Source organism: Balearica regulorum, chromosome 2 (assembly GCF_011004875.1).
Source record: "Balearica regulorum gibbericeps isolate bBalReg1 chromosome 2, bBalReg1.pri, whole genome shotgun sequence".
NCBI lineage: Eukaryota > Metazoa > Chordata > Aves > Gruiformes > Gruidae > Balearica > Balearica regulorum.
This window is the reverse complement of record NC_046185.1, coordinates 60,233,825-60,245,379: the sequence shown is the minus strand read 5'-3', so window position 1 is coordinate 60,245,379 and position 11,555 is coordinate 60,233,825. Positions and strand designations below refer to the sequence as shown.

The following is an 11,555-nucleotide window of genomic DNA, read 5'->3' as shown; positions in this document are numbered from 1 at the left end:
ATACTATTCACTGAGAAAAGGAAAGTGGAAAGTAAAGAAGGAAGGAATTATCTTTGGAAAGGTCTGATTACGGTGTGATACTCAGATTATTTCAATTAAGAAGGTTATGCATGATTTCCACAGACTTTTCAGAACATACTATTAAGTCCACACTTATTTTAAGGAATTATACTTTGTTGCAATTCATTAAACTTCTTTCCCCTAAAATAAAAAAAGAGAGAGAAAAAAAAAGAAAACCAAAGAAGGATTTCATAACACAGAAAGCACAGAATCATGTGGGGAAAAAGAGCAAAAACACAGAAGTTTATCATTAAATATTGAAACAAATAAGACACAAAGAGATTTTGAAACTGATTCCAAATAATTCCAGGAAAAGAGTCTCACTAGTATTGTAGATTAATCCATGCATTTTTGTATTTACATTGCCTTATGTGTAGCTTCTAACTTCTGTTCCAGCAGCTGTGATTTATAATATATTTTAATGGGAAATTAATTTTAGTTGCAGTGGAATTATTAAAGAAGAGGGGGAAAAAAAGAAATACATTTATTCAACAAAATGCTTTCATTGAGCGTAGTATATTTATTCTGTATAGTGACAAGATATTGCTCAGTAATGCAAAAAAAATATTCCAAGTAACTAGCAAAAGGACGAGAGGAAATGGTCTCAAGTTGCACCACGGGAGATTTAGATTATATATTAAGAAAAATTTCTTCACTGAAAGAGTGGTCAACCATTGGATCAGGCTGCCCAGAGTGGTGGTGGAGTCACCATCCCTGCAAGTGTTCAAAAAACGGGCAGACGTGACACTTCAGGACATGGTTTAGTAGCCATGGTGGTATTGGGTCAATGGTTGGACTTGATCATCTTAGAGGTCTTTTCCAACCTTGATTCTATGATTCTATGATTTCAGTCTCTGCAGCCCTCCAAGCCCCAATTCTCCTTCCTGTCTTGCTTCCAATTGGCTCCAATCAGAGTTGTGCCTCCTTAAGTGGTAGAAGGTAAGACTCATTTTGGGAAAAGCTGCATATCTGAATCTGCATAAAAAGTCCACCTAGAAATGCCAAAGATCCCAATAATAAATAATGATAAAAAAAACCCAACACAAATCCCCGAAATTCAGTATTGAGTCCCCAGAAGATATTATGAATGCTCTCACTGATCTTAACAGGCACTGCTGTTATTTTCACAGTGCCTTCTCCACCTTTTAGCAGTGTTGTGCTGGCTTCTTACCTAGCCTGGAATAATTCTGCTTAGCTTGATGCAAATTCCAAATGCCTATTCCAAGCACAAGAGCCATGATTTGGGTATAGGTGATTTGGGAGAATCATCCCCCTCGAAACTTTGAGTTCTGTCCCTCTCCCTCATTGTTCCTCATTGTGTAAATTCAACTTTGATATCAGATCAATGTTTGAATAACCTACCTTATTTTCTCCATGATATTTTTGCAAAGGTTATGAGCTATTACTTGGAAGTTGGAAATACCATATATTAAATAAAAATAATCAAAGAATAAAACTTCACTCTTCTCATATTTCATGCCAATGATATTCAGAGACCAAATACAGAGATGAATACTTCCTCTTCCCCTCAGTTTTAGTTCACAGGAGCAATGCATTCCCATGCAAAACAGGACAGGATTTATCTAGTAAGTTTTTATATATGTTGCTTTTATGTAGCAGCTTGCCATAAGAGTCGACAGACGTTTGACTAACTTCATTTAACTTTTTCCAAAATATGAAGCTTTTTAAACTGTTTTCTTTTTAAAATAATCACCTTTATTTGCAGATAAAACCATGGCTTCTTATTCTCTGCAAACTAATATATATACAATTTATTAATTCATTTTTCACCCTCTAGAGACAAATATCTTCAAAGGAAAAAAATCTAGTTCTGTTTTGGGCATAAAGTCTTTTTTGTCTTCCTTGTGTTTTATGACAGAAATCCCCTCTCAGGTGGGTAGAACTGAAATCCTATTACTGAATTTCCTCTAAACCCCTGCCTTGGGTAAATGAAGCCCACAAACACAGTAGAATAATTAAACAACAAATAAATGAAATAAGAAGAAACAAAATATGTCCTCTTTTTTGATCTTTTTTTACCTTGCTCGGTTTTTTTTTAATTTGTTTTGTTTGCTTCCCCTTTTGGTTTTCCAAGGTTTTTCAAGAAAAAATTTTGCCCTTGCCAAAGGAACTGTCTGTATTTTGAATTCTCATCATACTGGAAAATGACCTAAGAGAGTGAAATCTTCTGAGATCAGTCCAATTAGGCAAGTGTCAAAGATAAGGATACAATCTCATTCATCTCCTTGAATGAGAACTGACCCCTTTTTAATCTTTTTTTTTTTTTTTTCTTTTTTTTAAACAGTGTTCTTTATTCTTCTAAAAAATAAACAGTGCTCCTAGGGTTTCCCATCTTTATTTTTTCTTTAGTTTCTGGAAAATTGAATAGATTTTCCTTCAAAAAAAAGCTAATTAACTCTACTGACTTCTTAGGACTCTCTTTCTTCAAGTCATTATATCATATACATATATATCCACAAAATATGATTGGTCATTATATTTGAACAGAAATTTAACTTCAGAAAAAATTAACAGATATCATATTACAATCGACTAATCAATAACCAAGTTTTAAATTGTACAGACATTTTAATTCCAATTTTATTATCATGTTCTTGCCCCCAAGCAAACAATTTAAGCTATAGCTTTTGGATGGATAAAATTCCTATTTTTAATCATAGAAGATATAATGAAAAAGGAAAAGTTTTACCTGGAATTCTGAAGTTTCTTCCTCACTCTCCAGTGTCTGTATGACAACTCATTTATTTATTTAGATTAAATAAAGTTCACTCAAGTCTTCCAAACATCCAGTAAGCTTTTGCTTATGCAAAGAGTAGAGCTCATCACGTGTTCCCTCAGAACTGGGTTTCCCATTCATGTTGATTGTGCTACTAATTCTGCTGCCAGCAAGAAACGGGTCTCCCTGTGGAGCGAGATGATATTAAGCTTTTAGCACAACTTTCAGGGAAGCTGTGACAACAGTCAAGGTGACGGTTGCTGCTGAAAGCTACCATATCACTGAGATCCCTCTCTGCAGGAAATAGCATGGACTGTGAGATCAAGAAAGAGCTAACAGAGTAACTGCTTTCCTTCATATGTGACAGTCCAAATTATTTCCTTTCGATGTTACTATATAAAAGCCTACCTGTCATTAACAGGTGCCTAGGCAAAGGGAAGTGGAGACTGTTTATCACACGCGGAGAACACAGTACTGGGGATAAGTATGCGCTTTCTTTTCAGTTGAGAAATGTTTTCTCATAATTTTGTGAATTAACCTTCTTATTTGGCTTCTTTTTTTAAGGTGCAGACTACACAACTAATTTCTTTTTTTTTTTCCTTATTGCTGCATACTATCTGTACCTTGTGAAAAGTGTCTCCTATTCTGCCGAGTTCACCTCTTCAGTTCATCAACAAACATTTCCAAGAAACTTCCATTATTTGCTTCCAGCTGCTCATTTCTCTTCCCTTCACATGGCACAACTTACTAGATTAAATCCTGTGACAAGAATCAGCATTCTCAGTAAATGATCATATCTTGTTTGCCAACTGTCAACAATGTTTTTGCCCTTTTCTTACATCTATGTCTAGTTATTTCTGACTTGGCAAATGAAACATCACCTCTTCTGTATTGCTACAAGGCCAGTGAGAAACAGTGTTGGTAAAAAAGTTGTTTTTCCGGGTGGTAAATGGTATCATATCACTGAATTCCAGTTACACTTCTTCAGTCTCCATATATCTTAGGACAACATCATTCTCCTCTTGCCAATTTTCTATTTTGCATCCGCTGTACTTCACCCTGTGCAGAGCTGATGTCAGACCATGAACCAAAAGCAGGATGCAGCCATTCTTACTAAACAGCAATTCTCCCCAAACATTCCTATTATTTAATACAAACAAACAAACAAGTATGATAAAAAGTGCAGAAGATAAGAAAATATAACCTCAGTTTATGTCGATACCCTCACTCAAATCTAACATCAAGTTTTAGACAAAGAAATGAGGTTTTGCCTAGCACAGGTAAAAATGCTTGGGGTAAGAGCACCAGAAAGAAATCTTTGTCAGCATGTGTTTGATATCTAATTTCATAAATAATTCAATAACCATTAGCAAGAACACAGTGTTATCAAAGAATCTTAAGATGTAGAATGTTATCATGTTTGCTCTGATTTGAGAAAAAAAATATTAGGCATCTACTTCTTAAAGCTGAAAGTGTATATAATTTGATAAATTGTGTGTTCACTTCCAGTCTGATACAGAAACTACATTATACCTTCATTAAAATAGTTAGGAGGAGATAATCCTCAAGAAGGTATTCTCAAAAGACTGAGAAGTAATTCTGAATAATCTCACAAAAATCCAGCTGCTCAGATAGTATACACAATACTTTTCTATAGAGTATAAGGCTTTCTGACTGTGTCAAGATGGACATAATGAACGGACAGTTTTCCTGTGTTACTTCAAGCCCATTCATTTCAAGTTTTAAGGTGTGTGGTATTAGGGAGTTCTGTGTTTATTTGGAACCAGCCGATTTGCCCCTGACGTCTAGACATAAATACAGTAAACAGTGATTCAGTGTTAGCCAAGGTACCAGAGACCCCATATGCATCAGTCAGAACTGTTCCTTTTGCAGACCATGTTCTGCTCTGCTGTTGTTCTCTGACCTGGCAACACCATCTAGTTGTGTTTTCTTATAGTATTACGTATATTGATGAATCACATTTCCTCATTTGTCATCTTTTGTGTTCTGGCCAAGAGATTCCTGAGTGTCTGAGTAAGATCTGCAGGGCTGCTGAGAATTTATTTTCCTTCTTTTCCAGAAAAAAATATACATGACAAAAGTACAGACGAGAGTTTTTCAATTTCCACATAGGAACAGTTGCTAAATTTTCTTAGACTGGATGAGGAAAAAGAAAAGGAACGAGGTAACTTTTCTTGAAATGTCAAAATTTTCTGTTTAAAGGAGGCAATTTCAGGAAAAAAAAAAAAATCTGTCCACTGAAGGCATATTTATTCCTTAAGCTAGTAATTTCATAGTGGTAAATCTAAAATTGCTTTAGAAGTTTTGGGAGGTTTTTTTCTTGTTGTTGGTGGTGGGTTTTTTAGTTTTATCACTAACAGGATACATTAAGTCTGACAAAATGTCATATTTGTTGTTTTACCATTTAGGACTTCTCAGAAATCTTCTTGGCCTGCAGCTAATACTGATGCAGCACTGAGATCTAAATTATCTCAACATAAATATGTCTTCCATAATAATTACAGAAGTGTTACTGTAATACACAGTTCTTGTTTATTCACAGAATATCCTTATTTCTTTTGGAGAGCACAAGGAATGCACAATGAATATTAGAATTATTGTTTAAAATTTCGTAAATTGACAAGGTAAAAATTTCTACAAATATATATATATATATATATATATAAAAATATAATCTGTTGCATAATTATTCCACAAGATTTTGAGGGTCTTTTTCTTTTTTTTTTTCATATTGAGGATTATAATATTTTTATTATATTTTTCAGCTGACTATAAAAACCCAACACTAGCTAGTTGACAAAAATTAATATTTTGTAGACAGTTGCAAAAAAAAAGTAAAAGTTTTCATGTCTCAAAATATGTAAGGACATAAACCAATACCTTGGATATGTGTGAAGGTTTTATGATTCTTGAAACTAAATTATTTGGGAGAAAAAAAAAAGGCTGAGGGCAAAAACCAGACTGTAGAAACTCTTCTTTGACTAACTTTTGTGACTACTCTAAATTGATCTCTTGTTTCCCTGACTAATCTCTAAACAGAGGACATATCCTTTTCACTTGCAAAATACTCTCACACAAAATGAATTACCTTCCCACTACCTTGGTTACTTGCCAGGGAGTACTTTATTTTTCCACTTGGAAAAAGAAAATCAGCTTGTATTTTGCTTGCTAGAGCCTTCTGCATTTTAATTCTGAACTCTGAATGAACATCAGAGAGGCCTTATGATGTTTTGCACAAAAGTGCCTGTGTTCATAGTTTTACTCAGGGCACCCAAAATAGCATGCAGTAAGCAGTGTCATACTGTGAGTTTTCAAAACTAAAAGCAGAAGTGACTTATACTGGCAGGAAGCTGTAACTCCTAAAGCTTTCCGAGGATCTGTGAAGTAAAAGAGAACTGCTTACTTCTCTGCATCAGATGTCTAATTCAACTTTTGCAATATCCATTTCTTTAAACCTAGAAGGCCCCGAGGTTACACAGGTAAGATCTCTATCTTTTTTTCTTTATTATCTTCAAAATTCAAATTTAAAACATGGAGCTGGGTGTCTCCAGTGCAAAAATTGCAACAGGCAAAGACAAACCCAGAAGTCACTCAAAACCTCTAGAAGGAGAATTCTCCTTTTGTTGTTTCCTCAAAGTCCGCCAACTAGCTTCTATAGCTGTGGAAATCTAACTTTCTAAGTTGGATTTCCCAGAGAAAATACTTACTATGTCTGTTTTGTGTTCAGCTTGCACACTAAAATTTTCATGCTCTCAATCTGGTTTTGCAAGAACCCTTCCTCTGACAGACTGCTTGCAATTGCTTCATCTACACTCATGCAAATGATTGTCACTAAAATGTGCTTACAATTTCTGATGGTGACATCAAGAAGAGCGAAAAGTCTCTCGTTTTACAGGAACTCTCAGAAATACTCCCTGGCTTGCTACTCTCCATTCTACTGTAGAATAATTTTTTTCTTTTTTTTTTTCTTTTTTTTTTTCCCAAATTTTGTCTTAACTTCACATTCCCATTTCTCTTTATAAACCCACACCTAAAAACTGGAAAGTCTTTCAGACAACAAAAAAGCCTCTACCTTTGTTGGATCTCAAGTGTAAAATGGCAAACTCTTAATAAATAAGATGTTCAACGAGCAGTGCAGTATGTATACTGACAAAATATTTGCATTGCATGTTTCTTTTGTAAGCCTTCTATTAGGAAGTATAGCTACAATCTATTTTTTATGTTCATACTCTCTGATTTGACTGTAGTCAAGAAGCAGCCAGTAGAATATAGCCCAGAGATACTTAATAACTGTTGATTAGTTATTAAAATACTGAATGTCTGTCAGCTCGTTCTTTTCTACAAATTATTTTCACGTGAAACAGGTAGGAATTACATGGGGGTTTGATTATATAATTATTTTTTAGTAGATTGTAATTTATAATCAGTTGTGGTTGCAAAAGCACTCCAGATATAAACTATTTTTAATTTATACCAGGATAAATTTGCACTAAGGTGCAAAAATTGATCTGTGGACTCAGATTAACTATTAGGAGTTATAATGATACATTTCAATATGTTCGGCATTTTTCTGTTAGAAGTGTTAAACCAAGCCTTTACATAAAATGAATGTAGGGCTGTGTCTGGAGTTCAGACTTCCTGCATTTTTACAAACTAAAAAATGCATTTGTGTAAGAGCTAGCAGACAATGAAAGTCCATTCTTGGAAATATTTTTAGGTAAAGGAGGGAGGAAGAAAGAGGGACTTGCCCACAAAATACTCTAAGAAAAGTAGCTTAAAATTGAAGAACAAAATTACAAATCTACTATGGAAAGCCGTGCATTTTTAGAACCAAAATGTAACTATTTTAACCTAATGTTAGGTAATTTATGAAATTATAATGCAAATTTTACATTCAGAACTGCTATAAATGTAGAATATTTTTAAAATTAGCTCAATACATTACCTCACTCTTTCAGAATGCTTTATAATTATCAACCTGAAGTAAATATCAGACAGTATTAGCACCTTTTGATAATGAAATAAGAAAGCAATATGTGATATGCTATACAGGCAAATTTTAATGATGCCATGGTTTAAGCTACCTTTTGCTTTTCATCATTACCTTTTGTGTTATTTGTTTTGATACTTTATAACTCTTTGGGGTGAAGTTTCCATTGTGTAGTCTTTGCATCCCATTCACTATAAATATACTTGGAAACTCCTTGTTTGTCTTAATCAGAAAGATTTGGCTGTTTCTTAAATCAGTTTAATTTTAAACAGGTAATTTTGCCAGCAGATCTAAAAATATAATAGATAATACTGAATTAAAGTATTAGTTCTTTTGTAGATGAAAACCATTATTCTCATTTTACTTTGCAAGTCACAGAAAATCTTGAGTTCTACCACAGGCAGTAGAAATTATTCCACCGCAGTCCCTTATTTTTTTCTCTACTTCACGATGTTCCCATGCCCTTCTCAGTCTACATGATGCTAAAGAAAGAAAGGTTTAACAGAATGTCTTCTTTATCCATCCTTTCAATCTTTGCAACCCAGCAAAATACTTATTTCTGAAGATGAGTGAATCAAGAGGCCAGAGGGTGTAGCCCTCCCGGCTATTCTGAGTATTGTGGATGGTTTCATTCTGGACCCTGCTAAGTAGACAAGGTACATATCCATGACGGAGGAAGCTGATGAGGATGGAGCAATGTCAACCAGAGCACATGGGACAGACCCGGGAACATAATTGTGTTTTGGATACACAGATCCAAGTCTCCTCTCCTCAGTTGTATTGCCTGTAGCATAAAAGGAATTGCAATTGCTGCCGCTAACAAGCCGCAACTGTTAACAATGTTTGCAAAAGGACATTACTCCCAGGCTTTCTATCAGGGGCACAAACATAGCAAAGACCTTGTAAATGGAAGGTGATATTAAATTAGAATCCCTCATTCTCATGCCACTGACCTAACTGTTAAATCAAACTCCCTTTGAGACAACAACATTAGAAATATTCAAATAAACAACATAAAGGATATTCAGTTGGGAAAAAAGAAAAAAAAAGAGAAGTAAAACCTCAGTAAAATACTTGGTGTCTGCAAATATAGTACTGGAACTAAAAATACGATAACACCTGAAATAAGATTACTAAGACTATCTTAAGGGAGAACTTTAAAGTTTATATATTTTCATGCAATGTTAAATTTGTGGAGGACAAACTCTTTTTGTGTTGGCATTATTTTTTTTTTTTCCAACTTACGAGTGACAGTTGTTGCAACCTTAAAATTGCTATCTAAACATTAGAGGAAGTGTAACCTGTCAACATTTTTCTGTTTTACTTTTTGTATGGAATTATGACACATTGGAAGCCAAAACACATCCTAGTAGAGTAAATTATAAAATATAAATAACAAAACAATAACTGAATTCAGTGTGACTGAGCACTGTATGTACTTATTCTGATTCAAATCTAGCCAAGATAAAATCTCTCTGCAGAATAAACTCTTTTTCAGTATTTTCCAGATCTTTAAGATGGTCAGTGGTAAATAACATGGGTAAAATAAAATAGCAATTTAAAGTTCTTGAAGTTCTATTTTGCTTGACAATTTTCTGTTTAAAACTGTTTTTACAACTATATTAAGCAATATTATATATTTTTATTACATTAACAAATATTTTAAATGCCCTATGCTCATTCTCATGCAGCATAAAGAAGGTTTGTGGATTTTCATTTTCAGCAGTCTGATGATGTAGCCAAAGTGATGAGTTCTCCTTAAATACAAAGATTACAAAAATTAAAAGGGATTTAAAGTGACAATGCTTAGCAAAAGGTAAAGAGACTATGGTTACACACTCCTTTCCCTGTAGAGAACCTTTTCAGAATGGTGAACAGGATAGGTAGAATATGTGGGCAACAATTTACATGGCAACATGGTAAATTTTTCCCTCCTGAGGTTCATAAGTTGAAGTAGGGTAACGCCATCTGTCAAAACTGGTTGGAAAAAAACAGGATCAAAAGACTTTGCAAAGAAAACTGTTTTTATTTAGTGTCTCTTTAACAATTTGAAATTGTTAAATGCGATCTAGATATCCAAAATAGAATTTGTCACGAGATAGAACAAGGAGCTATGTCTTGTATTGCTTTTAAAGAGATTGTGGTTTGTTGGATGTGGTCACAAGTGAACAGACCTCATTTCCTAGGAGTTTTACCCACAGTGACAAAACACGGGAGCCAAAAACCAAAAAGATATGAATCTTTCTAAAATCATTAATCTATGATTTCTGGATGATTGGAAGCACTCTGAAAATTTCAAGAAAACTGCCAACAAACTTCATAAATAAAGCTGAGAGAATCATAACACAGCAGCATGCCAAAATTCTCTACATGTTCTCTACATATTTTTTGAAAATTACTGAAAACACTCATACAAGCATACATGGCCATACACAAACCCATGCTCTGTGTTGGCATGAGGAGCATGAATGTGCAAACTGCTACAGAAGCTCCCTAGTGCCCCGACGCATCTGCACATATTTTTGGGAAGATGGACAGAGACTAGGGATAGTCCTAACTTTGGTTGCCTTTTGACTTATGCATGACATTTGAGGTGATAATGAAACTGGATTTTTTCTCTCTAAATGGTACAAATTCTTTCTCTCTTTCATCCCTCAGACAAAGAACACACAAAAAAAAGATCATTGTCCAAGGTTCCATGAGCTGTGACAAGGGGTCCTACTCATGACGTCCTTCCCAGGCTCCTCAGCTTCCCATGGAGCCCACAGAAAACTTGAGGGAAAGAATGGAGAGGAGGACATGTGCCAATGCAGCGCAAACTATAACACCCCCATCTTTGCTAACAAATTGGAAGATAGTGCTAGTTTCAATTACTGCCCTGTTCATTTTCAAACAGCTGATCTCTCACTCTGTCTTTCTCCATGAGATGCAGATAGCTGTCAGAGAAGATTAAGGTCATAGCTGGTGCTCTTTTTATGTATCACTGTGATATATATTGGCTGGACAAAAATTTACCCTTAACAGTAATTCCCAATGGTAGATGAGCTAGAATGATTTACGCTGCTTTATATCCCATGAGGTACCCCTGGAAAATAAAAAGACGTTTCCAGACAAATTAAGATGACAACTAGACTTACAGAACGAAAATGTGGTAAGTGTATTGGTTTTCCCCTAACATCAAATTTAACATATAAATTGAATTGGTTTCAAATGCCAGATCATTAGATAGCTGGCATACACGGCTATTTTCATAAAAGACTGACCCATGAAATGTATAAATAGCATTTGGAAATGTCACATAGAGATAAACTGTGCTGATTGCTCAGCTTTTCATATGCGCGCTTTCAGGAGTGTGCAAATGTTATAAAATTAGACCCATTTTCTGGTGCCTTACATGTAATATTATTCTACTCAATTCTTTATTTCAGCTATTTTTCTAAATGATCATCTTAAAAGATTTTTTTCCCACTGAAAGATTATGGGAAAACAGAGCCTAGACTCAAAGACTGTCACAGTTTAAGACCAATTTGACAGTGCAGAGACTAAATGGCCTCAGTTACCTGAACATTTTAATCACAGCTTTACGAAAATTTAACAAGTGAAGTGACTCCCCTGACCTGCAGGGGAGGAGGTGGGAGATGGTCCCCTCCAGGAGGAAGATAAGGCAGGTCAGCAGAGCAGTCCCCACCAGGTGGTGCACACTGGGATGGGGCTGTGGAGGTCCCTGGGGTCTCTCTGGTTCCCTCT

General features: G+C 34.9%; 1 protein-coding gene across 2 annotated transcripts in view; it reads left to right on the top strand.

The window, feature by feature from the left end:
* The first annotated feature begins 6,125 nt into the window (after positions 1 to 6,125).
* CDH19 (cadherin 19) overlaps positions 6,126 to 11,555 on the top strand; it is a 69,997-nt gene continuing 64,567 nt past the window's right edge. The window contains exon 1 of one of the 2 annotated variants that reach the window (XM_075744524.1): positions 6,126 to 6,297. The gene's annotated coding sequence lies outside the window, so the exon portion shown is untranslated. The remainder of the gene's footprint in view (positions 6,298 to 11,555) is intronic. The other variant, XM_075744525.1, reaches the window with a different exon arrangement.